Raw genomic sequence first — 6,000 nt, forward strand, 5'->3', positions numbered from 1 at the left:
CTAGGTACAAAAGGGGAAGGGGGCAAAATGAAGGCCACTGGGGTTGAGCAGGTAGTTTGAGGGCTTATACCAAACTTGATGGGCAAAGGGTGGAGTACAAAGCGATGGAGTAGGGCAGGGGGATGCTGCTGTTCTACGGGATCCTAGATCCTCTAGAAAGGCACCAAGACAGAAAGCTCAACTGAAGAGCCTTTATACCAATGCACACAACCTGGGAAATAAGCAGGATGAGTTGGACATGGTGATACACTTGCAAAGTTAGGACCTTGTTTCTATCACAGTAACATAGTGGAATAACTCCCATAACTGGAATAACATCACTGAGAGGTATCAGTTCTTTAGAAGGGATAGGCAAGGTATGAAGGGTGGGGGAGTTGCACTGTATGTCAGAGAGTGGATAGACTGTGAGGAACTCCCTCTGAGAAATAGTCAGGAACAGGTTGAGAGCCTGAAGTTTGAAATTAGGGATAGGACTAATAAATGCCAGCTGGAGATAGGGGTATACTACAGGCCACCCGATCAAAGGGAGACTGTTTGAGAGGATCTTCTTGCTTCAGCTGTAGGAGGCATCCTGCTCACAAGCTCTCATCCTGGTGATAGACCTCAAGCATCCAGATATCTGTTGGAAAGCACATCTGTAGGCAGGACAAGGGGAAATGGTTTTAAGTTGAAGAAGGGAAGATTTAGGTTGAATGTCAGGGGGAAGTTCTTTGCAGAGAGTGGTGAGGTGCTGGAACAGGCTGCCCAGAGAGGTTGTGGATGCCCCATCCCTAGAGGTGTTCAAGGCCAGACTGGATGGGGCCTTGGGCAGCCTGGTCTAGTATTAAATGGGGAGGTTGGTGGTCCTGCCTGTGGCAGGGAGTTGGAGATTCATGATCCTTGAGGTCCCTTCCAAACCTGGCCATTCTGTGATTCTGTGATTCTGTGAAAGACCACACAACGAGCAGCAGGAGATCCAGGAAGCTCCATTACCCACTGATAATAACTTCCTGATTCAGGTATTGGACATAATGACGAGGTGAAGCATTGCTGGACTGCTGCTCACCAGTGTGGAGGAGACCGTTAAAGGAGTTAAAGGTTGGAGGCAGCCTGGGCTGCAGTGACCATGCTCTGGTTGAGTTCGAGGTCTTGAGGAATGTGCGCCCAGCTAATAGAAGACCCTGAACTTTGGAAGAGTGAACTTTAGGCTGATTGGCCATGATATCCTGGCATGCTTAAAGACAAAGATGTTGAGGAAAGCTGGCTACTCTTCAAGATGTCTTTCTGAGAGCACAAGAGCTCTCCATCCCTCTGAATAAGAAACCAGCGTGGTTCAGCAAGGACCTACAGGGCAAAGAAAGGTGCATACAAGCTCTGGAAACAAGGGTATGTCACTTGGGAAGAATACAGAGAGGCCGTCCAGACTTGCAGACATGGGATCAGGAAAGCCAAGGCGCAGGCAAGGACTTGGCAAGGGATGTGAAAAACAGTAGGAAGACATTCTACAGGTACATTGGCCAAAAGAGACAGGCCAAAGTGAGCATACCTCCTTTAGTAATATAAAAGGAGAACAGGCTTCAACGGATGAAGAGAAGGCTGAAGTACTGAATGAATTCTTTGCCTCGGCCTACACTGGCAGCCAGGATTCTAATATTTCTCACTTCCCTGAGCCCTGCATCCCAAAACCTCTAGATGTGGACCAGGGGAGTAAATTCCTCGCCTGCAGTAAGGGCAGAGCAAGTCGAAGACCGCCTCATGAGACTGAATATGTGCAAGTCTATGGGGCCAGATGGCATAAATCCTAGCGTTCTGAAGGAGCTGGCCAAGGTGGTTGCTGAGCAATTCTCCATTATGTTTGAGAAGTCATGGCTGACACGTGAAGTCCTGAATGACTGGAGGAAGGGCCACATCACTCCCATTTACAAGAAAGGAAGAAAGGAGGACCTGAGGAACTACAGGCCATTGAGTCTCACCTCTGTGCTTGGGAAGATCATGGAGCAGATCCTCCTGGATGACATGCTTGATCGCATGAGGAATGAGCATGTGATCTGAGACAGCCAGCACAGCTTCACCAAGGGAAGGTCATGCTTAACCAATCTGGTGGCCTTCTATGATGGAGTGACAACATTGATGGACAAGGGAAAGATGAAAGGCTACCGATGCCATTTACCTGGACTTGAGCAAGGCCTTAGACATGGTCACCTACCGCACCCTTGTCTCCAAATTAAAGGGATGTGGATTTAATGGGTGGACCACCTGATGGATAAGGAATTGGTTGAGAGGCCGCAGAGGGCAGTGATTAATGGATCTATGTTCAGGTGGAGGCTGGTAATGAGCAGTGTCCCTCAGGGGTCTGTCTTGGGACCGGTGCTCTTTAACACCTTTATCAATGACATCGATGATGGAATCAAGTGCACCCTCAGCAAGTTTGCTGATGACACCAAGCTGAGTGGTGCGGTTGACACAGTGGAAGGAAGGGATGCCATTCAGAGAGACCTCATCAGACTTGAAAGGTGGGCCTAGGTGAATCTAATGAGGTTCAGTACAGGAAAGTGCAAGGTTTTGCACTTGTGCCAGAGGAATCCCAGGCATCCATACAGACTGGAAGGAGCAATCCTTGAGAGCAGCCCTGCAGAAAAGAACCTGGGGGTCCTGATAGATGAAAAGCTTAACATGAGCCAGCAGTGTGCCCTTGCAGCTTGGAAAGCAAATGGTATCCTGGGCTCCATCAGAAGAGGGGTGGCCAGCAGGGACAGGGAGGTGATTGTCCCCCTCTACTCTGCTCTTGTGAGGCCCAATCTCAAGTACTGCATCCAGGTCTGGGGCCTCCAGTAGAGGAAGGACAGGGAGCTGTTGGAGAGATTCTGGAGGAGGGCCACAAAAATTATCAGAGGGCTGGAGCACCTCCCCTACGAAGACAGGCTGAGGGAGCTGGGCTTGTTCAGCCTTGACAAAAGAAGGCTGTGGGGTGACCTCATTGCAGCCTTTCAGTACTTCAAGGGATCCTATAAACAAGAGGGGAGTCAACTCTTTGAAAGCATAGATTATTACAGTACAAGAGGAAATGGTTTTAAGTTGAGTGAGGGAAAATTTAGGTTGAATGTCAGGGAGAAATTCTTTACAGAGATAGTGGTGAGGTGCTGGAACAGGCTGTCCAGAGAGGTTGTAGATGCCCCATCCCTAGAGGTGTTCAAGGCCAGACTGGATGGGGCCTTGGGCAGCCTGGTCTAGTATTAAATGGGGAGGTTGGTGGTCCTGCCTGTGGCAGGGAGTTGGAGATTCATGATCCTTGAGATCCCTTCCAACCTGGGCCATTCTGTGATTCTGTGAAATAAATCTACTTGATAGATGAAGACAAAAAACATTAATGTTATTAAAATTGCACTCAGAGCAGACTATTTCTTGGGATGCAGTGCCTACTTAATCACTGCTATGCCTTGCTGGGAAGACTACTAGCCCATGCCCCTCCCTCCTCCAGGAGTGACACTGAGCTGATGGTGCTGAGCTTCATCTGATTACTGGAGAGTTGCAGTGAGGGTTTTCACCTGTACAACTGGGATCCAAACTGGAGCTTCAGATTCAAGAAGCTGAATCTCTCTTTGGAATTATACAAAAATCTTTTTAGATTTAAAATGAATTCTGCTTGTGACTGTGCTCTGGCCCAGGTTCATGTGAAAAACTCTGCTGTAAGTTCCCAGAATACACATACAATGGAGACCTTGTCAGCATGCTCATTCAGTAGTCCCTGAAACTAAGAAACTGTGCCACAAAAAAGGAAGAATAAATCACTCATGGATCTACTTGCTTTATAGCTCGTATTCCCTTTCCGGTTGTGCTGCAGAACAAACACTCCAGAACAAACACTCGCCAAGCAGAAAACAAGAGAGGCTTCACTGCACTGCCTGAAGAGCACATCTTACAGTTGAGCACAACTAACGAGGAATTTCTGTCCTGCTGCTCTTAAAAATGATTTTGTGATGTTAATCACTCTCAGCACAGAAGTTGTACATGATAGTTCAGAGCAAAGTATACTCAGAGTTTTTCTGTCTTGTTTACATGCAAAAAACTGCCCTTGTCTTACTTCCTGGCCTCCTGCTCCATCCACTCATCTGGTCTGATCCTCCTTGTGCCTGATAACAGCAACACAAAGTGGAGCGTAAAAAAGTTTTGTGTTTCATGAGCATCTGACTGACATGCCAATTCTAGTGAAAACAAGATGAATGCTGAAGTATGGTGATGCTGCTGCTGCTTTGAGATTGCTTTTCCACGCCAGTGGGGAAACTGCAGGTGGCTCATGTCTGCCCTCTTGCTCACCCCTCTTCTCCCCTTCCACTTCTCTACTTCTGTAGCAATGCTTTTGGCCAAATTGGCTAGGTTTCTCTCATTATCAGGGGATCATGGTGCTGTAGACTTTTGCTTTTTACAGAAATATTCCCACAACATCCTTTAATAGAATCATAGAATCACAGAATGTCATGGGTTGAAAAGGACCACAATGATCTTCTACTTTCAATCCCCTTGCTATGTGCAGAGTCGCCAACCACCAGACCAGGCTGCCCAGAGCCACATCCAGCCTGGCCTTGAATGCCTCCAGGGATGGGGCATCCACAACCTCCTTGGGCAACCTGTTCTAGTGTGTCACCACCCTCTGTGTGAAAAACTTCCTCCTATATCTTTTATGCAAGCATGTATTTACCTGGCTTTCTTTTCAGATCAGTCTGCCTCAGGGAACAGCCTTTCTTTTCCCCCTGAACTAGAAGGATTTTCCCCAAGGGCTACCACAGTCCGAAGCACAGGAATGATGCTCAGTTAATGTGATGGCAGAAGTGCTGACTGTCCTGGCTCTGAGATCCTGAGTGAACTTCAGCAGCTGGTCTGTTTGTCATCTGTTTTGAGTCAGTTCATATATGCTTTCTGATCCTGGCATTCAGTTCATATTCAGTCCAGAAGATGAAAGAAAGAGATGCTGATAGACAAAAATAATATTCTATCTAAAATTGAGTTGTCTTTTCACATACAGCTGAGCTGAAAGAGGAGTGAGTTTAAATGCAGTAAGAGAACATCTACCTGTGCTTTTATTAAATGTCAATCTGAAGGGCAGCACTTCCATATCCCAGAGAAAAAAAATATCATAGGATACATTTGCATCCTATTTGTATTTGTATATGAATATGATCATTATTGCATGGTAGTACAGGTTTCAGTGAATGGGGTGGGAGTAGAAAAATCTGGGTTTTGGCAAACTCAATGGCTTCACAGAGCAACACACGTGACCTAATTTTACGGATAGCTTTGTGTCTCTTGCTGAAGGGCTTGCAAATGGGTTCACATGAAGAAAACCAGCAGCCATCGGTGTATGAGTAATCCAGACAGGAATGCGGCTTGTTGTAGAGATGCAGAGACCCTGCTCAATACAATGTGCAACTCCCTGGCCCAAGGGTAAGCAGCACTGGTTTGGTGATGGCTGTACTGGTGGTGTTGGGTGGGATGAGAGCAAGGATTGAATGACACCCTGTTATCAGGGCTGGTTCCTTCCCTTCACCTGAAGCTTCTGTGGGAATGCACAGCAAGGCTGAGTATCTGCTGAAATTCCCCATCTTGTATCGTTCCTTGTAGAAAAAAGTTTTTCTCCTTACAGTCCCTCTACACCTGGAGAAAGCCTCACTCACCCTGCAGATCCCAGACTTGCTTCTGCTTTCTTCTAACATACAAGCCCACAAAGACTACACAGAGTCACGGAATCACAGAATCACAGAATATTCTAAGTTGGCTCACTGAGTCAAACTCCTTTCCCTACCTTCCTCTTGGATGAAGCTCTTTTCAGGGAGAGCCAAGCCCAAACTGAGACAGAGATGTGAATACAGAAATGCAGTGTTACAGAGGAAAATAACCAAAAGATATCCCCAAACTACTCTGTCATATCTTTACCAAAGCTGTCCATTAGTGCCATCTTCTTTGTGTCACACAGAAAAAGAGTAAAGGAAGATACTTTCATATAAATTTAGTTAACCTCTTAGCTGC

The sequence above is a fragment of the Phasianus colchicus genome, chromosome Z (assembly GCF_987193195.1).
Source record: "Phasianus colchicus chromosome Z, bPhaCol1.hap1.1, whole genome shotgun sequence".
In the NCBI taxonomy this organism is placed as follows: Eukaryota; Metazoa; Chordata; class Aves; order Galliformes; family Phasianidae; genus Phasianus; species Phasianus colchicus.